The sequence below is a fragment of the Artibeus jamaicensis genome, unplaced genomic scaffold (genome assembly GCF_021234435.1).
Source record: "Artibeus jamaicensis isolate MK-2021 breed Jamaican fruit bat unplaced genomic scaffold, CSHL_Jam_final scaffold_916, whole genome shotgun sequence".
NCBI lineage: Eukaryota > Metazoa > Chordata > Mammalia > Chiroptera > Phyllostomidae > Artibeus > Artibeus jamaicensis.
In genome coordinates this window covers 44,694,519-44,719,316 of record NW_026522059.1, presented here as the reverse complement: position 1 = coordinate 44,719,316, position 24,798 = coordinate 44,694,519, and the positions used below count along the sequence as shown (strand labels likewise).

General features: G+C 38.0%; 1 protein-coding gene and 1 long non-coding RNA gene across 2 annotated transcripts in view; one reads left to right on the top strand and one right to left on the bottom strand.

The window, feature by feature from the left end:
- The window catches only part of TOX (thymocyte selection associated high mobility group box), a 307,625-nt gene that overhangs the window by 213,556 nt on the left and 69,271 nt on the right, over positions 1-24,798 (bottom strand). The gene's annotated exons all lie outside the window — the stretch shown is intronic.
- On the top strand, positions 10,489-23,160 carry LOC128626736 (uncharacterized). The gene is made up of 3 exons (XR_008390784.1): positions 10,489-10,712; positions 19,444-19,591; positions 22,909-23,160. It is a non-coding gene; the product is annotated as an uncharacterized LOC128626736 (long non-coding RNA).

Sequence of the window (24,798 nt, the reverse complement as noted above, 5' to 3'; positions counted from 1 at the left end):
TTTTGTCAGCGAATACCCAATACAGTTGCCCACGCCTTTGCTCATGCTGTCCGTCTGCCCCGTGTCTCTGAATCTGCCTGCTCATCTCCTTCTTCAAGGCCCAGCTCGGATGTCATCTTCTCAGCAGCAGTCCGGCTCTCTGTTCCTCAGGCGGGACCATGAGCCTTCCCCTCACCCATCATCCTTATCATTACTGCACTTTTGGGGTAGTAGTAGCATCTCATGTTCACGCGACTACCTCTCCCGTAAGGGGACTCTTCAAGGACAAGGATCTTCCCTCCCTCCAACTTTGCCTCCAGCACTAGTGGAGTTCCGGGCGCAGAGAGGTGCTCAAAAATGCCAACTGGATAAAATTGAATTGGTTGCGATAGATGTGGGACGTGAGTGGTGCAAACTCTATTGTGTGTGGTGCAAATGCAACTCTGTCAAGGTGTATGTTTCAAGAGTGATGGTTTTACATACAATGTTCACTGCTCTGAGGCCATCAATGAGTTTTAGTTTGTTTCAATTAATTTCACTTATCCATTCAGTCAGCACACTAAATTGTGAATCAGTATGGAGATTGTACAATATCTGCATATACTTTTGACCTGTCCTTTTTCTAGCACAGCCCACAGTTCTACGTCATTGTGATGGCTCACTTCAGGGTGCTCCTGGCATCTTAGGGCCCACAGCTTTCGTGATCAGCAGAGTCACGGAACAAGAGGAAAGCCTGAGAGGCACGTGGAAGAAGAGCAACAGAAGCATGTGATTCGGCAAGCTGTGAGTGCAAGTACCTCACTTTTTTCAACAGCAACAATAAAAGGAGAGGAGTGGAAATTTAACTGGTCACTTCGCCAGCCCACAAGAGTATGTACTGCACAACTCAGGCTACAGATTCTACAAGGTCTTCTTTTAATCTGATAAATGAGCTATTTTCTTTTAGCAATCTGCGTTTGGATAAGAGAGCTTACAAGATCTAGAATCCACTATTATTGTCAGTTCTATAAGCCTGTAACCCTTGGACACGGAGAAATGCGATTAACAGTGCTTGCCATTTGAGTGACGCTCAGATATCATGTAGTGGATGGAGTGATTCTATCATTTCACTTCTCAAAGTTTCAAGTTGCCAGAAAGAAATACATTTCACTTAAGTTCCAATCCTGAACAAATGTTAGCTTTGTGCCTCCCTTGCTCCAAGAGCACCAAATACCTGGATGCAAGATTTCCATGAGAATATGGGGCAATTTAATACAGCTGCAGAATTGCTGTAAAATCAAATCAAAACAAAATCAAACAAAAGCCAATATCCCTGTGATTAGGCCAGAAGGCATGAGATGAGGGTTGGGAGGTGGGGATGAGAACTGCCGAAGGCCCCATGGTTACCCAACGCCACTGCTAGTTCCCTCTTTGCCCCTCTGGATTTGTGGTCTCACAGTGAAAGTTATACCTGTTAAAGAAACAGTGCCCTCGGCTGGTGTAGCTCAGTGGACTGAGTGCAGGCCTGTTGAACCTAAGGATTGTGGTTCGATTCCCAGTCAGGGCACATGCCTGGGTTGCAGGCCAGTTCCCACCAGGGGACGCCCAAGAATCAACCATACATTGATATTTTTCTCCCTCTCTCCTTCCCTTCCCCTCTAAAGATAAATAAATAAAATCTTCAAAAAATGTTTTTTAAAAGTCTACATTTAAAAAAAAAGAAGAAAAATAAACAGACCAGGGGCCAGCTACAAAGGGAATGCTTCTGATTTTGGTTCAATGTTAAAGTTTTGACCAGATTGTTTAGTTCTAGGATGTGTAACATAACTGGTTAGTAAATAATGGGTAACTAAGAAGGCTCCAGGCTTTTAATATATTATATATACATATGTGTACACATTTATACATGCATATGCATATAATTCTATAATATATAAAATTATATATATACATACACACATATATAAACATAATCTCTTGTATGCAGATGCATCTACGTATCTAAAAGGTGTAAGAATCACTGACCACAGAAACATCCTTTAACTGCACTTCAGAAAAAAATGGGACTTTAAAATTTGCAGACATTTTTGCAGCTTATTGTCTTTGTTTCTGTTAGTCACATGCAACATGTCGTTTTGTAACATGAACAAGTTTGTTTTAATTTTAGCGACTTAAAGATGATGCAAAGCATGGAAAGGGTTTCTTTTCCAAATCGCCTTTTTGTTTGACAGCAGCAACTGGCCTGAGTCTAAGAACCTTTCTAAAACATTCTTGATTTGTTGCACAGATTTATATCTTTTCATGTTCCCTCTCATCATTAAGCCAATTATGAAGGAATTATTACCTTTGCTCAATCTGATTTTTTATGGACTTCATTGAAATGTCTCATCACTCACAATACACTCAGGAGATTGGTCCATTGCCCAGACGTGCACAAAGGATGTTTCTGGTGAACTCCCCTTAGCCTTATGAGGAGTTACCCATATACATATGATCCTCATCAAGAGATGGATAGAGACTTCTATATATTTGAACTTGGTAATAGATCCCTTCTTGCATAACTATGACTTACTGCTCTTTGTTCACATGCTTGTTAGCCAGTTAAATTTAGGAGGGCTTCATATTTCACTGCTGTCCCACATGAATTATTAGGCATCAACTCCCCAATGTCAAGTCTTACAACTTTGTTCAAAGCAAAGTAGAACCATCTTTGAAATCTTTCGAAGCATGACTTCATTAACAGATGATATACTAAGCATTAAAATTAATTGTATGGATTTGTATCTGTTACCATATATTTGGATGAAATAGCAAATCCCTTTAATATTGCTAATCAAAATATTTTTTATTTGTTATTAAAACAACAGCACATGTGTGACTCAGCCATGCCTAACTTATCATTTCTCAGTAAGAAAATGAATTTTTTCTTTTTAAAAGGAAGTTTATAAATATGCTAGGCACATACTTCTAACTCTTAATTTAAAACTGATGGCTATAATAAGGACTACGAAAATCAAACGTTCTTTGCACTCACAGCCATAATTCAGAAAGAAGGGTTATTTTACAAAGGCTTACAAAGTATATATTTTTGTATCTTCTTAGACACAGAAAATGGATTGTTTGCAAAAAATTCATGATATATGCTCCTGGCTATTTCAGCAAATGAATAGTATCAGGGACATCTAATATATACATTACCTATGAACACTTTTCTAAATGACACCAGAGGTCTCCTTTATTTAGCTGCAATGGTGGGGAAGAGGAAAAGAGAGCTTTTCTTTTTCACGCTTAGGTTTTCAAACAATAGCAGATATCATAACTGCTAATAATATAAACACAGGCTTGATCCTTCAAAGTTACACTGAAAAGTTATTATCTGATTTATCGAAGCTTGTTACAAGGTAACTTTAGAAACATTACGTTAACCATAATTTTTTTAAATTGTGGCTATCATTGCTATAGTGTTTTGCTTGATTAGCAAATAATTATCTCTGCAAACGTTGAGGTTCACCAAGTTGTAAAATTTTGAATTAAGGATTTGGAAAATGTATTTGGTTGTTAACAGCATACTGATAGATAACTGCTCGTTTGGGGCAGGAATGCTTTATAACTAAAGTACTTTCCCCCGAGGGAATCAGGCTGTCATTTGTTTTCATTTTGAAAATGAAAACAAATGGCACTATAATTCCTAAGGGCAGAAGTGACTCCGTCTATTTCTTTTCCTATACAGTCTCATCTATTCATTTTTAGGTAGATGGAATATAGATATAGCCCCCCACCCCCATAACTTCCATTGCTGCAGAATGTATTCACTCTCTGTACAGTAATTAACAGCTCTTGACTGGAAAACTGCCAGCATGTACAACGTGACACTCTTCCTTTGAACACTAACAAAGTGCATAAGTAATTTATGTTGGATTAAATATCCCTAACAGGGACCCTTAAGTAACCCAATCACTTTAAACAGGCTCCACATGCATGCTCCAGTGCAGTGAAAATGTCAGACAGTGATAACCCACTAATAGCACAATTCTAACTATATTCCAGCCATTAGCATTTTATGACATCAATCCTCATTAAACCTGGCAAGGCAAAAGATACTAATGTTTCCCAATTTTACAGCCAAGGTGGAAGAGAAATGGAGAAAATGTAGACAGGTGCTGTCTCCCAAAAAGGATTAACATTTTTAAAAATGTGGTAGCAATTTTCTGTTAGTACCTTTGTTTGCATTGAAAGAGAGACAACAAAGAGGTAATGGCTACAAGGACCTCGATGGAATTCAGCCAAGAGTGAAAGAAAAGACTGGTATTTCAGCCATTGTGCTCTCTGCTAAAGCACTGTGCCAACTCATCTTCCAACCCATTATATGAAATTTAATTTAACCTGCTATGCAATTAATTCAGATGTTCAGCCTATTTTTCTCATGGCAGAATCCCTCACACAATGCCTTATTTAAATATTAATCAGTCCTCTTTCAATTAGGACTAATTTGCTTCACAGGGTTTCTCTCATCTTCTGATTGCAGAAAAATGGAGGTAACTTGCAACGTTTGAGGATAATTAACATGGTATTTTTATAATACTGATACATCAAATGGGACCTTAATGAACCCCGCTGATTCCATTTAGTAAAGCAAGCCTCAAAGTTATAATCAAGACGAAAGCCATTGCCATCTGTTTAAAATACTAAGGAGCACAATTTAAACACAAAATGCTTATTTCTCTAAACTATCTATTGTAGAGGTCTGCAAAAGTCATTTTTCCATGCAAACTAATTGTACAGTATTTTAATTTGAACCTTTTATTGCACATGTACAGAACAGTGACATCTTAAGATGTAGGGGCCCTGTTTAATTAAATGTTGACAACCACAGAAATAAGTAATGTTTGTCAATGTTACTTTTTTAAAGCACGCTGAGCAGTTGCCGCTAGAGCAACGGTAGTAAGTTTTACATTTCTAATGAATCCAATATTTCACTGCCTTTTGTTTAATATTTGAAGAACTTTTCTTAACAAAAGCTACCGAAGCTCCACGAAATGGAAAAACACAAGCATCCGCTGTTGGCTCGCTGCTGCTCGCGTCACAGAGTAAACAGGCTAACATTTACACATGGCCAGGTGTGCGCAGTGTTCCATCTGCTCCCAGGCAGGTTGAAGGTCAATGTTTTAGGCTTTGAGCTGTTCTAGAGTTCCTTGGTTACATCTAGGTTACAGAGGCTATTGGCTCTCAAGGTCATTATCAAAGCACTCAACATGTTCCAATGGTAATAAAACATGACTGATAACAGATTGCTTATTTACAATGTTTACACTATAGCCACAAGGATTTCCTCTGTTAACTTTGGGAAAAGGAGGCATTATCTATGTATGTTTTAAATAAGAATCAGAATCCCCCCTCATTTTCTTTATAAAGCAACTCCATATGCTGGATCATTATGTCAGAAGCAATGGAGGCCAGAGTTTCATTGCAGAGACAGAACCAAATATGTGATGTAAAATATCACATTCATATTAATTACCAGTCAATTACTTCGAATATCAATGGAGTGCTTACAATGTGTTTACTCTATGCAAAAAATAAATTATTGGGGGTACTAAGAAGAACAGGCAATCCTCCACTTATGGGCCCCCCAAGGATGTAAACACATTCCAGTTCAGCTGGATAGAAAGAGCGAGAGGGCCTCAGAGGGGAAAAAGCACAATGAGGAAATTAACTAGGTTGGAAAAAGGCAATTAGACTGAAGCATTATAGAAAAGAAAAAACATAGTTAAAGTTCTGATATTTCATTAATCTACACTAAGAGCACATTGACAATGTTTCTGTGTCTGTGACTCTGTTGAGTTGAAAACTTCTGGGATGAGACCTGTACATTTCTCATCGCAATGCCCACTGCCGTGCCATGTTTCACAGACTGGGCCCAAGTCGATGCTCATGTGCATCGACACACTCATGTGCTCATTTGGCAAATTCCTACTGAGCAACACCATGTTCCAGGCACTGATATAATAACTGTGTATAAACTGTTGAACGAAGAGATGATATATGTCCCTACTCTCGAGTTTAAGTTCTAGAGGGGAGGGAAAGATAATTCAAGAGGTAAACATATAAGTGGGATAATGTCCAGTCATATAAATCTATGAAAAATGAAAAGTTATGTGCTAAGGACAGAAGTTGAAGGACAGAAGTGTGACATTTCAGTTTGAGTGGTCAAGGAAGGCCTCTCTAAGGAGGTGACATTTAGGCTAAGAATTTAATGACAACAAGCCAGCTTCCAGGTGGATACTGCCAGCCTGAGAGTGCAGGTCGGTTGCCACCATCGGTCAGGAATAAGCTTGGCTGGTGTGAGAAACATTACAAATAAGTAAATAAATTAGAGAAAAATCCAAAATGAGGTTGGAGAGATAGATAAGGGCTGGAAAATGCATGGCCGTGAGTTCACGAAAAGAAACTAGAACTTCTCCCCTAAGTGTAATGGGAAGAAACTGAAGGGTTTCATGAAAACACAACATAATGTGACTTGTGTTTCCTCTCATAGCCTCTATGTAGAAAAGGAAAGGGAGAGAGAGGAGTGATCAGAAAATCAAGGAGACCAGCTAGCAAGCTCTTAGAGCAACGAGACAAACTATACCCATGGTTGGGTTAGAGTGGGAATATCAGCAATGGAGAGAAATAGATGCAAATATGGGAGTGAAAGAAAGTGTGGGATCAAAGGTGCCTCGAGGGATGTTGTTTACATAACTGGGTATCTCTCAGATGGAAACACTAAGGAAAGAACAGGTTAAGGAAAAACCTAGAATTCTCTTATGACCGTTTAAAGTTTATAAGTTGAGAGATGACATAGTAAAATCAACTCATTGAAATAATATTTAAATAATTTACTATCATCAGTGACTCCATGAATATTCCTTGTGGCTTTTGCAATGGTTATTTCCTTTTGCTTTCCTTAGCAGAACACGCAGTCTGAACCTTGCTTATGCCATCACCTCTGATCGCATTGCTCTTCCCGTGTCTATCCCTCTAGTGAATGATCTATACTTTCTCTAATAATAATGAAGGCCATTACCTAAAATCGCTTAGTGAGTGCCAGGCACTGTGCTAGTGTTTAGATGGTGTCAGTTTACTTTTGACTAGGCTCTTGTGCTCCAAGTTTTCTGGGCATGTCCTACCGTGAGTCTATAGAGGACTGAAAACATGATTCCCAAATTGTTGGACTCTCCTCTTTTGAGAACCTTGCGCACAGAGAACACATCTGACTCATCTTTCTATTACCAGCACACAGTAAGCACTCAGTAAAAAAAGTTGTAAAAGTGAACTATTCATCACGGTTACAAGGGCCTGGTGGAGAGGAGCACGGGGAGTTATGTAACGGGCACAGAGTTTCAAGCTGGGAAGACAAAAATGCTCCGGAGATGGATGGTGGTGAGGGCTGCACAATAACACGAATGTACTTAATGCCACTAAATTGTACACTTAACAATGGTTGAAATGGTCAATCTTATGTTGTGTGTATTTTACCACAATTAAAAACTTGAACTGCCCTGGATGGTGTGGCTCAGTGGACTGAGCTCCAGCCTGTGAACCAAAAGGTCACTGGTTCAATTCCCAGTCAGGGCACATGCCAGTGTTGTGGGCCAGGTCCCCAGTAGGGGACACAGGAGAGGCAACCACACATTGATGTTTCTCTCTCTTTTTCTCTCCCTTCCCTCTGTCTAAAAATAAATACATACAATCTTAAAAAAAAAACAATATGAACTATCTGTGCCCATAAATCAGTATTGCAGGAAAGGAGGTATTGACTGTAATTTATCCCGGACATGAATGTAAAAATCTGCTGAGCTACGAGTAGGAGAATCTACTACAGAGAAAAATGGTACTGCAGAACTGGAGCGAGTCATAACTATGTGTCTAATTTCTTCACCACATCAGTGGAAGAAAACTACTAAAAGCATAGCCAGCACTGGGAAGCCTGTAAAGATTGTGTTCAGAACAGACTGGCTAGGCTCTTGAAACATCTATTCCACAGGATGCATTTTCCTGTGCCAAAAGAATAGAGGGAGGTTGCTCCTATGATTTCAGAATTGGCCACCTTGATATACATCTCCATAGTAATTTCCCAGTGGCTCCGCCCTTTCAGACCAAAAGTCCTTGGAATTGTTGGGGAAGCAACGTGGAAGAAAATGTATCCAAATAAAAAGCTCCAGGTAGCCAAGATTTTGACTTGCATGTGTACCATCTACAAAGGGACCTTCCCGCCATCTGATAGAACCTCGATTCCTGACCAACAGAGGCCAGATTCTTAAAAAAAAACTTTCCATAATGTCTAGGAGTTCTCCATGGTCTCCCATCCAATTACTTACCCATCGCAGCTTGAGATCGTATCGGTCTCACAGTTTAAAGACAGAACGGCTGCCAACAGGCCAAAATGATCATTAATAAGTTAACTGTTACCAGATAAGATGGAAATCTATGCCAGTCCTATTTTAAAGTAATCTCTACTATAATTACTACGCAAACCGCTGCCAAGACGCCAGCTCTGACGTGGGAGCGTGGCGATGAGGTTCTGTGTCCGGTCACAGTTCAGTAGGTGCGTGTACCCTTAAGCAAGTGCCCTGCCCCAGCCCCTTCCTCCCAACCCCCACAAGTAGCATATGATGCTTCAAACGTATGAAATACAAGAACAATGCAACAGGTGCTTTGCATCCCCCTTCCATTCTCTAAAAACCTAAAATCTACATACTTTTATTAACCAATGCCACCCCAATAAATTTAATAAAATCAAAAACCCTCTAAAACGGAATGGCTTGGTTCTGTTTGTCAGTTGACAGAGGATAGGCCCCCTGTGGAGTGTAGCAGGGGAAGAGGACCAACCGGAGTCCCCTGCACCCTCCACCTAAGCAAATGCAAAGATGAACTCCTAATCAGTATCCCACCCTCACTCCACCAGTTCACCATCATCCCATTTTGCAATGGGATTTTTTGAGCATGAGAAGGAAACAAAAAATTAGAGAAAGAAAGAGTGATAATAGTTATAACAATAAATCCGCATATAGAACTTGGCTTCTGCTGAACATTGTTCCAAAGGCTTCCAAACATGAATTCATTTTATCTTCACAACATTGCAATGTAGGAACAATTTATAGATGAGCAACTTCAGACACAGAGAAGTTAGAACCAGCTCAGAGTCTCTCAGTAAGTGGAAGGGAAGAGGGAAGAGAGGAAAGTGAGCCAGGATGCAGGGATGATCCAACAGGGAAGAAAAATGCAGACAGAAGGCAAACCGCACTGGCTCTCAAAACCAAAAGCACCCACCAAACACCCAGCTCGTCACAAATATTTCCATAAAATGCTGTGGTATTCTTTATTAGCCCACTCTAGTACTGAATAATTGAATATTTGTCTAACTAGATTTTAATGGAAAAGGTAATAGATGAATATGGCAAACCTGTCAAATAGTACTGAAACATAGACAGTAAAAAACACATTCCGCCTACCCCGGACCTCCCGCGGTGGCCACTGTGGACATTTCTGTGCGTACCCTCTAGCGCACATTCTCACCTTGCGTTAACCATCCTCTCTAAGCCCATTTCTTCTTGTTCTGCCCCTCATGGAAACTAACAAGTTAGTCCCGTCCATAAATATATGAGCCCATACACTTAATTTAATAAAAAACAGTTTCCCACTGCTAAGCAATATAAGTGATTGCGTAGTTGAAAATTAGAACCAATAACTTAATAACAGTAATGGTGACTCTAGGAAAGTAGTAATTACCAGATTATACCTAATTTGCATTCCTATCTTTTATTTTCGGAAGCAACAAACAAAAGCCATGCATTCCACTGCTGACGTATAATCTCCAAGAGCTGATAAATAGCCAATCTCTTTTCTATCACTTACTTGGCAATACGTGTAATGGAAAACATTAGGTGCCAAGGATGCCCAACCCCTAGGATACAAAGCCTAAAATGGCAGGACAGAAGATGTCTTTGCTGAGACCAGCAACGTCACACTGTGTGACCATAACCACAATGGTCACGAAGGACGATGGTGCAAATCGGGATGCCGAGGAGAGCTCACGCTCACAGGCTTCCCTGGGTGCCAGCCAGCAGCCAAGGCAAACCACTTTACCGAAAGGGGTGGGCAAGGGTCAGTTTATCGTTGTGGCCAAACACAGTTGATTCTTGTATTATTACTTATTAATTATTGTATTCTTTATTTGTTTTAAATAAACCTTAAACATACTTTTGTCCAATCCTGTATGTGAACTCACTTCAGCATTAATACCACCTCAGGAGGCCATTACTATTATCCTCGTTTTACGGAGGAAGAAATGACCCAAAGAGGTAGAAACTCAATCACACAGCTCCCCTTGGTCACACAGTGGAAGGTCCGACGGGCCCTCAGGCTCTAGCTCTGTCTTTGCGCCTCCCTGTCACGTGGCATTGTGCTGCAGCAGTCCTGTTCACACTGTTCTAGAGACTCATAAAAGAAATGCATGGAAGAAATATCACGTTAGGTGGTAGGAAAGAGGAATTAGGAAAGCTTCCAGGAAGAGGTACTGCTTGCATTGAAGTTTCAAATATGAATAAGACAACAGTTAAAGGGATGTGGTATGAGAAAGAGAACAGAAACAGCCAATCCCTTTTGGAAATCACATCATTTGCCCAAGGTGGACTGAGGCTGCACTGCAAGGATCCGAGAGCAGTCTGGAAAGTGAGGGCCCTTCCAGGACACAGGACATCACCCTGCTCAGGATGGTAACATTTATCTCCATTGTACCTCGTCCTGTACCTTATGGAAAACCGTCATTTGAATTTTTAATAATTTCAGAGACATGTTGGTCTTGCTGGAAAGTACAACTTTGGGAAATCTTAAAAACACCTATGTTTAAACTCTCTGCCTAAAAATCTATCTCTGTGTAGTAGTGAGGTCATTTCCTAAATTATTAATGAAAATATTATTAATCCATGAATAAAACTAAGTTACATTCAGATGTATTAGATAATTTACCCTTCTTTTTCTATGCTGGCTATGAGTACTTAAAAGATCAAATTGTTAATTTGCTTTATTCATTACTGGTATTAAAATCAGTATAATTTATTCTTCATAAATCGGGGGGGTGTACAAAGATGTTTAATGTTATTTGTCCTGATAAAGCCCAAGTTAAATCAATTGCTTTATTTTTGCCTGGGTCATCTTTCTATCCTTTCAAAACAGAGGCCCTTTGTGTGTCTTTTCTGAGACTTTGTGGGTTTCTCCTATTTATGACAAGGCCTCACAGACAATAATCCTTCTACAATACTGTCTGGCAATCCCTATGTAACCTATGATTCATGGCAAGATGCATGATTTATGTCCGTAGGTTGGCCGCGCAGTTCCCATGCAGTCTTTTCCCACCTGCTGCTACCCCCACGGTGTGGTTCTGTGATCACAGCTTTACCTCGGTATTGAGTAGTGAAGACACTACTACCGGGAGTTCCGGCATTTTCACACTCCGTCTACTTTTCCTCCTATACTTTGGCCCTCACTGTCTGATGGCGTAAGTAGATGCTTTCTCACACATTATTGAATGTTCACATAGTCCTTTTAACCATTTTTCATGAATGTCTAGTATTTCTTTCTTTGTCTAACTATAATTTTGTTTCCAGAAACTTTCTCTTTCTAGCTTTTACCCCTTTCGAGGTCTGTTCAAGTTCAGCGTAGACTGATATTGTCAAGCTGTTTACTCTCACCTTCTTCCTATGAATTATTAAAGTGATATTAAGTGTTTAAAAGAGTAAACATAAAAAAAGTTGTCTTTCTCCTTCTTTAAGGAGAAGGCTCTAAAAATTTCTACGTGCTTAAAAATTTCCTGTTAATTATTTTTCTTCAAGTAATGCCACTTTTACTTTAAGATTCTGAAGACGCATCAAATTTGTGTGTTTGTCTATTCTGGCTTAAAGTTGAAAAAGTACCATAATGTAGTAACATTATATAGGACAAACAAAACATGAGGGCTCCAGGACAGTTTTAGGGAGGGCCTCCTGGTCTATAGGCCTTGAGTTTGAAGCCTTCTCTTTGGGAAAACTCCCTTATGGCGATACCAATTAAATCCCGAATTAGGTATCCAATAGCGTTTGCCTGCTATTTGTATGTGTATCTTCTTGAAGTATATACTATAGTTATAATGGTAAACTCAGGCAATTTATTTTAACAAAAGGCTTCAAAATATTAAATTTCATTCTGGCATAATGGTTAACATATTTTACTCTGAAGAAAGAACTATTTAAGTTTCTCACAATGAGAGGCCATCTGAACACCAAGTTGAGATGGGGATTTTAAACTTCCTCTCAGTCAGAAACATGTCTATGTAAGACCGAGAAGGTGGATTATAAATAGCAATAACAAGATTAGATTTTTGACAATTAACTTTTATGAAAATTTGTTATTTGCTTGTGCTATATCCTCCCCTTTAAAGGGCTGACTTATCAACATTTTCCTCACATTTCATTGGAGATTTTCAGCTCATAGAATTATTTTTAATAACGGTAGCAGTTTCAGAGAGATTACACTGTTATTTTTTCTCATTATGATAGGTTATACACCACGAGTGTCCTTAAAAGTTAAAATTATCATTGGTACCCATAACATTACATTAAAATTTTAAACCTGGAAGAAACTTTGGGTTTCATTGGATTCAGTCTCTCCCTTTCTTATCACCTGCAGAATAAGGCTGTTGGCCATCTGCCCAAGCTCACGAATAGCAGGGACCCCTGAGAAAAAGCTCCTGACTCCTAGGCTACTGCTGATTCTCCCACATCATGTCCGTCTACCTTCATAGGCAGTCTTGATTAGTTCTTTTAAATTTTTTTTGCTTATTTTTTCTTGGGTTTGCTGGCATCCCACTAATTTTCCCTTTATGCTAAAAATTAAAGAATTGAAAACGTTTCTGTGCATTGATGAAAAGGGTTTGTTTTTTTGTTGTTGCTTAATTTTTTCCTTAAGAAAAAAATATTTAGCAATAACTTATAATACTTGTGTATAACTTATATTTATATATACACACACACACACACACCCCTTCTGATTTTAGATAGAGGAGAGCTGATTCAAATACATTTTTAAAAATTATATTCTTAAAGCCAATAACAAGTTGACTGGCAAAATGGCGGCCAAAAGGGCAGGAGTCCTTCCTGAGTCTTCCTGTGTTTCTGCACTATTGCTCTGAGATCCTGGAGCAGGGCAGAGTGATGAGATCTCATGGAGTGGGGGAATGTGAGTAATTCCTAGGCTGATCTTAACCAGCTTTGGGCTTTAGGCAAAGGCACTTAGCTTCCCCAGGATTTTATTTCCTTCATCTCTGAAATGACAGTCAAGCTAACTGACCTCTGACCTCCCTTTCCTACTTTTGAATTGAAACAATATTCCCAAAATACACTGATGTCTCTCAAGAAATGCACTACGGTAATCCGACGTCTTGTCAATTCACATCAATCATTAGTGGGACATATCTAAGAAAGTCTGAGCGAGCTTGATTAAGCAAAGAATGTCAAACTCAGCCAACCTGAATCAAACAGATTTGATATGAATGAAAAATGTATTGTTCACACACATAGTATGACTGAAAGCAACAACTTTATCAAATATTTTCCAAATTATCTGCTAATGAATCAAAAAGATTGTTCATATAGTTGTAAGAGCTATTGTTATACTTTCTTTTCTTTGCTTTTATATTTACAATTGCTTTGGGTTGTTTACTGTTCAATCGTGTTCTGAACTTTTCATACAGTGAAGAGTAAATGTATAGCTGTAAGCGAAAGAATGTTAGGATTTTTGTTTATATCCTCATTATTTCCCTACACACAATTCATTTCTCTGCTCATTTTCATTAATGTTTCCCTCCTTTCTTTATTTCTTGTTCCCTCTCATTATCCTTCTAATAGGATAATGTCCTTCCATTGTCCATTTTTTCTCATTTGTCTCTTATCATTACCCTAACTACCTCATTCTGGCATCCCACTAATTTTCCCTTTCGGCTAAATATTAAAGAATCTAAAACATTTCTGTAAATTGCTGGAAAAGATTTGTTTTCTGCCTTCAGAAAAAAATTAGTAGTAATTTACAAAGCCTTTATGCATTTCCTTGTGGCTTTGGACAGAGAAGAGTTTATTAAAATATGTTTTTAAAAATTATATTCTCAAAAAAGAAATAATACATTACTTATTTAATTAACACTTTACACTAACACTTTATTTTTCTTACCCACTTTTACATCTACTAAACTAAACATCTACATCTACTAAAAGGGAAAATGAAAAAGCCTCATAAAATTATACTAATTCTAATGTTCCTTAATGTAAAAGAAATTCACACATAAAACATAATTTTGTCATGACTGGACTCTGAGAAGCAACCATTTCCTTCTATTTCAGAAAATTTGGAGGTCCCCTGCCTTCCTAGACCATCAGCAGCAACTAAGTGTGAGGCCTCTCACATTGGGCGCAGTGGTAATCGCCCACCCAGCAGTGATAGGCATTTCGTCAAGCTCAACAAACACTAATTTGAGTGCTCATATTCTGTGTAAAAGGCACTAATCGTTAGCTAAACAAACAAACCATTTGAGTGTACAACTGTCAACATGACAAAAATCTGCTCACCTACGGACCAAGCTCATGCCCTGGCCAGCCGTGGAGGGTCTCTAGACCTAATTATCCGCGCTGCTGCTAAATCACACGGGCCAAGTTAGCTCAGCATGCACAGAGCATTCTTTGCCTGTAAAGTCTAAAGGTAGTTCGGAAAAAATCTCAAATCAGAAGTGCCTTTGGAGCTTCACTGCCGCTGCCTCAGGAAATGCTTTTGCCTCCTCTGGTCTGGGACAGCCTTTGCTGGTCTCCCTGACCCTTTCCTCTCCCCTCACTGGTCCACTCACTCTGGCTCTTCTATTGACTGCGAAAAGCAAACGTATGTGATCAGGCCACACCCTCACTTCAAAACTAACACTGGCTCTTTGCAACCAGGTGAAGTCCAAACAAGCTTTAGCATCGGATGAAACTTGTCACAATGCCATGCTTCAGTCCCTTGCTGCCAGTGAGACCTCTGGCCATGGGCAGGAGCGTGAGAAGTGCCTCATAAGAAGGACAAAGTGAGTGAGAGACAGAAAGAGAGAGGGACATCACGCACAAACACGTGTGCATGTGTAAAGCATACAGCACCCAGCATTTACTAAGTATTAAATGTATATTATGTCCCTCACTTCCTTCTCAATTGCTGGATGGATTTCCAGTCTCATGATATGATGTAGTCAGCCCTCACTATCTGAAGCAAACGGTGCTGTTCCAGTACCTTCTGTCACTCCCCCAGCCCAGCCCTGCTTTAGAGACATTAGTGCTGGCGGACTCATCGGGAACTCCCCCTGGAGTGTGTGTGTCTTACCTAGGTTGCCCTTTACCCTTTCTTCCCTTGCAAACGTGCTCTAATAATTTAACACCAACTTCTTATGTCTTTCTCTAACCAGTGAGCCCCAGCTCCTTTCTGCATGTAAGCATATTCTTTCATTCACTCACCCACCCATCCAGAACCACCTGAGTCTGTGATTAGGAGAATGCAGACTCCAGAGCCAGCCAGCCTGAGTCGAATCCCAGCTCGGCCACTCACTTACCGTCTAAACTAATCTTTGTGGCCCAGTGTCTTTAGCTGTAAATAAGTTAAAATCCTTATCTCAGGAAAGTTTGATATATTGTAAAAACAACAAGTGTGGAAGACAAGAGTCTCGGTTTCTTCTCTGGGTTCTGCTCGTTATTACACGAGTGAATTTGGCAAGTTGATGGACTTAACCTTACTGAGTGATCCACCATCACCCTACATGTAAAATGAGGGGACCGACCTCAGCAGTCTCGCTGAGGTCTTGCTGGTGTTTACAATTCTAAAATTTCCTCTTAATCTGTTTATTTGTAATCCCCCATAGCTATTTCTGTAAGTTTCTCTTGCATTAATGTGGCTGCAGAATTCCGTAACACATTGCCAGATCAAATGCCACTGTAGGAAAATTCTTCCAGGTTTTCATTTCTACGTGTTTCCTTCAGACAGGAACGCTTGTACTACAGCCAAAGGGGTTTCCAATAAGGTCCCAATACTGTGCAGTATTAAAGGATTCTGCTCACTAATAGTACAGGGTTAGGAGCCCAACAAATCCAAGATTATGGGAATTTGATATTTTAGGTGTTTGTATCACATGTCAAGGAGCCCAAAGTACTTCCAGTCAAGGATGAGAAGTTGGTCAAACACACATTGTTTCCTGTCATTCACATCTACATTATCTCTCAAATATGAATATTCGATACTAAAAGCATAAAGACATTCCAGAGCTTATGGAATCAAAGAATTTTAAAGTCAGAGGAAACTTGAGCATTTTTAAGACAAATATTCTCTGTTGATGTCAGTTATCACCTTTATATATGAATCCATAGTGTTAAGGAAGGAAGAATAACTAAGAACAACTTAGCTCCCTATAAGAACTCGTTGCATTTTTATTATTATGGAAAAAATAGGGAATCAAAATTCTCACCCAGTAGGAATGAATAAACTTATCTTTATTTATTGTCAACAGTACGTATGTGAATAATTCGTTTTTACTACGTAGCTTTAAGTCTACTTTCTTGTGCTTGTAGAGTTCTGGATCTGGCCTAGGTCTAAACTTATAAAATTGTCACACTACTGAGGCCATAAATGAGCTGGGACTCTTAACGTCCTGAACAATTTTTAAGCAAATAGACCAGGACTGAACCATAGATATTAGCTCATCTTTTTAAAAATACTGAAGTCACCTAATATTCTCATGAGTCTATCTTTACCTCAAACTCACATTTTGGAATTACATTTGTTACCTTATGTCCTAATATGGGGTGTGTGTGTGTGTGTGTGTGTGTGTGTGTGTGTGTGTGTTGGTGAGTACATCTAATTTTTAAGGTGAATTAAGTTTGGAGAAATGACCAAAAAGTCAATCAGCTATGTATTGGAACAAGTGTAGTAAAATGTTTTGCTGGAATCTAGCTTTGCTTCAAAAATCTTTTAACTTTGCTACATTTGAAGATTTTCATAGTGAACCACAGAAAAAAATCAGACTTAAACTTAATGAATAAAATAGATAATCTGTTGGGTAACAGACTGACACTATAAAATAATGAAAACTAAATAAATTATATATATATATATATACCTATAACTGATAAATCTTTTTCTATAGAAATTACATAAGAGGTTTCCCTACTTGCTTCAAACAATGGCAGCACTTTTGGATTAACTGTGTAGTCTTAAAGGAGATATAACTTATTGGGGTCCATAAATTTCTGCAAATGTATTTATTCTAGAACATGGGAGTCAATTTTATGACTTCTCTCCACTGGCCAGGAATGCCAGATGGAGGTGTACCCTGAAGTAGCTCTGTCATCTTCTACTAAAGTATGCTTCTTTTTTGAAAGGACTGTGTAGGCAAGAATGGAGATTTGATCAAACATGTGGAACTGATTGATGCTGGCATTCAGCCCTGAATTCATTTAAATTATGATACCAAATACAGTAGAAAGGGCCCAAGACTTATGAATGGATACTTCCTGTCTTTGAGCGGCCCTCAATCCCAAGGGGTACATAAACCATAAGTCTTGCAACCACACAATCTACTCTTCCTTTTTTCTGTTCTCGTTTCTCTTTTGGAGCCCATGAAATCCTCCTCACAGAGCTACTCCTCCTGAGCCAGTTTTGGTGTAACATTTTTTAAAAACCACAGAATTATGCTGGGAAGTTAGCACCCATTCCATGATAAAACTGTGAAACTGTTTCAAATTCAGAAAAACTGTGGTGGTATCTATCATCCAAAGCTTCAGAAGGAAAAAAATAATTCCAATTTCCCTTTCATGGAACTCATGAAAAAAAAAAAAAGGTGGACGACAGCCACCAACACTGTGTGAAGCAACAGCTCTGCCAAAACTGTGAATAATTAGCAGATTTGAAAATATAAGTAGCTTAAGCCAATCACACATTTGGCAGAGGTGAAAGTTGACTGTGGCAACTTACTATTACAAGTGCACTCTTCTTCAAAAACACGGTTTCCCACCTGTCCCTCGCTGACTGCAGAGAGTCAATTCCCAGTCCCTGCTTCCACGGGCCACAGTGATGCCTCTGAAACCCCGTGAAGATACCAGGATATTTATAACACTGCATACCCAGAGCATTTCAGACTGTTTTCTGAAAAACAGTGTTTTATCATTTAAAATAAATCCATTTATTTTTCCACGTATATATTTTTTCACTTAGAATAAATCATTAAAAGTATCGGAAGTTCACTTGTTATTGAATTATGATAGTGTTTTCAAGTCTACATGGGAACTCTTTCAAACCGTGATGCCTTTCTCCCTCATACATGTGTAATGACTCCACAAAAGTTGGAGTGTGTACTTCAAAAATGAGTGCTGTCCCTCACTTAAATGTCCTCTTTAAAGAAAAAGTATTATACACCAACTCCTAATTAAACACAAGAAAGCATAAAATGAAAAACTAAAAGATTAATGGTATATATGAATAACTGGCTAGCTACATTTTGCTGCTCTCAAAAAATTCTTTTAAATTATTAGTTGCCTACAAAACTTAGGTCATCAGTCCAATTAACCCTATCCACATTATTCTTCTAAGTAAAAATGGCACACACAGTTTTGTATAGAATAATCCTAAAGTACTAGAATGGTAGGGCTTTTAAGATTATTTTCCAGCCTTTTTTGTGCACAGAAATCAGGCTCGTTTCTTTCCCACACAGTATCTGTCTGTTTTCAACTACTAAAATTTTCTTTGCTACTTTCATATGATTCCTTGTTTAACTTTTACTTCTTTAATTACATGCAGACATAGTTTTTTCTTAGTTACTGCTTAATCAATCTATATTTAGAAACAAATGCACTCTTTTTTAAAATATGAGAGTTTCACCTTTGATAGTACGTCTGTTCTTCTCTATATTTATGTGCTGGTGGTAACTGATGATTTTTCAAAAATATCTCAGAACACAAGAATTTATTTCTAAAATAATTCATAGACAAGGCTTATAACTGGCGCAAAAATAATTCTGCTGCTCAGATGCAAAGGAATCATTTTTGAAGTTTAAGAGCAAGGATTCCATTTCCTGCTCACGCTTGCTGTTTGAATAATGGCACAGTCTAGAGATATAGCAGTTAAGTCTGTAGAATACAGCAAGGTCACTATGAATTCTCCAGAGCCTTAGGTTTCTCCACAGTCACTCAGGTTAAAAAAAAGTCCCAGTTAGCGGTCCCATTTGAGGAGGTAAGACACAATGATTACTCAAAAAACATCCAAATCAGATTAAGTAAAATCCTGGGGTCTTGTGGTCCAATCTACCTCTGTTTTGCCTGGGAAAGACTACTACTCTCATTTGACTTAGGAAAAAATTAAATAATCATTTAGTAGAAGCTGACTTTTATAGAACTCAAAAAACTTTTTTCTTGGCAGAGTACCTGTGGCTGTGACGGAATGAGGCCAAAATATTTGAGGAGCTTCTTTTGCCCTGGGCTTCAGAGAGATTGCACCAGAAAGTCAGAAGTAAAACAGAACTCCAACTGTATTACCCACAAAGTCACTCAATGCACCCTGGGTTAAGGTGATACATTTTGCTTGTCCTTGGCACCCGCGACTCAGGCTTACATTTGCACCCAATGGCGATTTCCATTATCTAGGCGTAGGGCCCCAGTACGAAGCCTGCATGTACTGACTTTTAAGAAACTATCAGTTACAGAAATATGTTGCTATGTGATGACTTTTACCCTTCATGTTGCATGGCTTCATTCAATTATGCATTTGACAACATTACCGATTATAATAACATAAATCCTATGTTTGTGGAGAGGCTACCATGTGCCAGGCTATTTTCCGTTTAAGAGATACACTATGTGATTAATAATGGCATTGTAGAAGCTTCTATAAATTAAATATTTAATGGGGATTTTTTAAAAACCCGCTATTCACTATTTGTTTTGAGACAGCCAAATTCTCCCTGCACTCGAGCTGCAACCAGCACTTTCAGTCCGGAGGGTCTTATGGGCAAGCTGCGATTGTCAGAGAACTGCATAACCCACTAGGTGTTAATAAAACTCAGGATTGCCAAAGGCTCCATACTTTACAAAGAGGGGGCAATGGAGAAACTGAAGGATCGGACACCATCTTCCTGTTGGAAAGTAACACTCTGGGTGTGAGCTGAAGTCACTGGTTCATCACCCATACCTCTCAGTACCATGTCTTTTAAATTGCAAGTAGCATAGTCCATATTCCATGGCTACTCACTGGTAACAATCCCGTACCCCTTGGGATAGGTTAGGGTGCAGAGGAGAAATGTGTCCCTGGAGAAAGAGACAGGAGAAGAAAAGAGGTTCCAGCTTTCATGTCTTTTTCCTCACTGCTGGCAATAATACATTCATATGCTCACTGTGCAAATTAATTAAATGCAGCCTTTTAAGAATGTGTTAGTTTATTTTGAATAATTCCACAATTCTCTAGGATAACACTGACAATTGTGCTGTAAATGAAGCCCCTAGACAAGGTCCAGAGAATTTTAAAAAGAAAAAAACCAAAAAAAAAGCAAAAAAAAAAAAAGAAAGAAAGAAAAACCACTATGTACACAAACCAATTTCAAAACATTACAGAATGAAATAATATTAATTAAATTTTCAAAAAAGTTATTACAATAAAATGATACAGCTTTATTCAGAATTTCCATCTTTGCACCATGAAGAAAGAATACTATGTGTAAGTTTTTGCAATACAGTGACACACAGATTTTAAAAATACAGCTACAGTTTGGACTAATACTCAGATTACAAATGAATTCAATAGTATATCATTGTTAACAGTCATTGTTATAATACTAATGCAACTTCAGGATAAAATCTGAAGTAAACTTTTACACAAAAATTGCTATTTTCCTAAGAGTAAATGAGTTCTCTTCCCTTCTGTCAATAGGGTCAAATGAACATTGTCCCAAAGGGGACAGTCACAGCGACTCAATACCTCAGAATTAGAAAGCATTTTCAAAGTCAGCCTGAATTATCAAGTCTTCTCTTTCAGTCCAATGAAAGGATCTTTATATACTGGGGCTCACAGTTCTAATGGTAACAGGCAAATTCTATTCTTTGTATTATCAGTAGCAATAACCAGGAAGCAGTTGAACTAACCCACCTGTTCAACTGCCTCCAGCTCTCACTCTTTGTCTGGATCTTCATGGACCCTCCCGAGTCTCTAGCGCACGGACTGTGTCATGCAAGCTCCCCCTGTATGAACACTGCAGATATTTGCTCATTTTACTGATTAAAATGCTAAAACACCAGGAAGTTAGGGAACTTACCCCCAAAACACAGAATTTATAAATAGCACAGCAAAATTTCTGGTGTTTTGACTTCAAATTAATATGTCCTCTTGCAAAGTGCAAGTAAAAAAAAAGGAGCTTTCTTAGAAGTGTCCTCATTTTTTACACTCTTGTGAATGGGGAAAAAAATGGAACCCATCGCTGAGTTCCATTTAACATCTCTCCCCCTGAGACATTGAAACACTAAAGTAACACCCTCTATTAAAAATAATTTGTATTTATGTCATGAACACACTGCTATTTATGTTTATAAGTATATAAGTATTAATGTCACATAGACATTAATGTATGGAAGATAGTAATTGCAAAGAAATAAAACTGTTTTCAAAAGGTTTTAATTCATCTGAGGACTTAAACAAAAATAGTCATAAACTCTTTTTAGCTAATCTGTAATCTATTCCACTGACTCATTTTCAATGATGTTATAAGCAAAATAATTTATCTGTCAATTATTACATGATCAAGAAATAAAAATAAAAAACAGTGGGTGATATAAGAGAGCAGACAGTCTTTATGCATCTTCACTATATTTAAATCCATAAGATAAGTCAGTTTGCTCTTTCAATTTACAGACAGAACAGTTAATTAATCACTCAACTGCTAACGAATGTTACTCAGGCTTCACTTGGCAATTATGTGGTCACTCAGAGAATCAAAGGCAATTAAGTAGCTAATCAATGAGCTCCCCTCTTCAATAGATGACAAAGACTGCAAGGTTTTATCTCTTGTTCTTCTAAATAAACTAGAGAAAACATACATCTTTTTATCAGCATATTAGGCTGAGAAGACTTGAAACTCCAATATTATTTTCAACTTTTTTTATGTAGATTAAATCCAATGTGCTAATGTTTATATCTACAGTGTAACAAAGCATCAAGTATTAGAAACTAGATTTAGGTGAGAAAAATCACTTCACTGAATAAGATAACCAAAGAGGACCGATAGGCAATTATTCAGCTGACTGAAAACAGAAATGAAGTGAAGTTGTCCAGCTCTCTGTTTTTCTAATCTACAAATTATTTTAAATCCTCTGTAAAAAGATTTCAATGGGATTTCAAACAATGATTTTCAAACGCTCAGGTAGAAGAACATTTCTGCTGACTACTGATAGCTTTATGAACTCCTGAGTTAAACCACTTCTGTGGATCACAGCATGCTTTATAGTTTCCTGAAAGAAAGTGAACCTGTTTGAAATATGAGTATTTAGAAAGTTCGCCTCTCTTGTGGAATGTAGTCATAGCAGAGAGCAGGCTGGAGTGGCAGGGGTTTCTACACGAGGCAGGCATTGAAAAGTAAAAGAAAGAAGTGTATATTCTTATATTATACAGTCACACTAATAAAAGCAATAAAACACATCCAGAAGATGCTTGACATGAACGATTTCATAAGCCTGGTATCGATCCCCAGCTTCTTTTCAAGTGAGGTTGCTTTGCAGGAACCCCTTCCCCTGCGCATTTATTACCCGCACCCTCTTCTAAGCCTTGTGCTAAATATAGGAACAGCTTAGAAGTTCGTCTTATGCAATAACATGACAATTTATTGTAACTTATGTCCCGCAGGAAAGTTTATGTACAGTCAGAATTGATGCAAGGGCACGAGGGAAGCAGACACAATGAAGCAACACCTCTGAGCTGGTGGGAGAATTGGACTTGGACTTGAAATACCAGGAGAGCCTTTAGTCTCCCTCCCAGGACTGGTTTTAGGATGAACGTAGATAGTGTTTAAGTGTAAAATTGTCACATGAATGACAAAATATTGTCATTCATATATGATTTTTAGAATACAAATACTAAAAATCATAAACCAAGGAACGAAATGGCTACCTACAAATGTCATCCTCTCAATACTCAACACTTTGTTTTCTTGATCCAGTACTTAACGAGCCACCAGATGCATGAATTAAATAAAATCAGAAGAATTATATCATCTTCAGTTGAGATTCTCTCCTGCGTACAATGTTAATACTACTTTAATTTAACCTTACTGTACATTGGAAAGCATTAATGTAAAGAGGAAAAGCCTATGCTCTCATTTCAGCCTAATTCCTTGTATTAACATGTATTTCAATAAACTGACTATATTCTAAAACCTCTGTGTATCATGCAAGAAGCTCAAGTTGACATTCTGGATTTTCCATTTGCATCACCTAACATTTGTTGCATGGTAAGTATTTTTTATCCTTTATACCCTCATGTTGACAGTTTCAATTGTTTTTGTTTTTGCTGTGAAATAGCTACAAAAAGAAAACTGAAAATGCTCAGTTGTATTATGTGTGTTGCGTTTTGCAGTATCTCACCAATACGGAAACTTTACATTATTTCTGATAAAGGCACTAAATCATTTTTTGCTTGAAAGTTCAATCATTCATCATCAAATATTTATGGAAGTCTATTATATGAGAGGTGCCATACTAGAAACTGGACATACAAGGATTAATACAAATATATATTCTTATTGGTTTCTGGTGTAAAGTTATCAGTAGGTTTAGGATGATTTTAGATGACTTCAAGACCAAAAGAAGAAAATTTGTTGATGATATATCCTTAACATTTGACATCAACATAGAGAGGCATTTGTAATCTACAAAATAACCATTTGTACCATTTCTGGGTGAGAGGCATTATACTCAAGAGAATGGGACAGACCTTCCTGAAAAGGAACAGATTCTCCACTGTCTGCAGACGATGTAGCTTCCTTTACTCAATGTACAAGAAGCAGGAGTTTAAGAAATATTGAGGGCAATGAATGTGTAACTCCAAAACAATCCATAAAACTTTGGGATTATGTCAGGTATCTCAAATAGCTACAGAGGTTTTAGTATCTTCAGGATACAAATACAACAAATAACTTTAAAACAAACACAGTATGCATATTAGTTAAACATTGTACCACTTCTCCTAGTCTTTCATAAGTGTCTCTATTTGACCCGAGTCTTAAAAAACAAATAAAGAAAATCTATTGTGAAATTTTTTACCTTTTGTAAACAATCTGGGCCAGCAGTAGATGCTTTAAAATACCTTTTGGATGAAACTGCACGTTTATTTTTTCTTTCTTTGTTATTGAATTTACTGGGGTGATGGTTAATTAAATGTTTCAAGTGAACAGTTCTATGATACGTATCTCTATATTGTATGTTCATCACCCCAAGTCAAATCTCCTTCCATCCCCATTTATCTTCCCTATGTCTTCTTCTGCCTACCCACACCCCTGTTTTTCTCTGGTAATCACCACACTGTTATCTGCATCTATGAGTGAAACTGCATGTTTAGATTCTTCATTGAAGCCATAAAATTATATAGATGATACAAAAAGGTGAACTAATATCTCAACTCCCAACACTACACTGACTTCAGGTTTTCCTCTATTGAAAAATGGAGAAGTTGATTAACTCTACTTAGTGAGTCAATATAATAAGCATATCTGAACAATCCTATTTCCATTTTCTTACT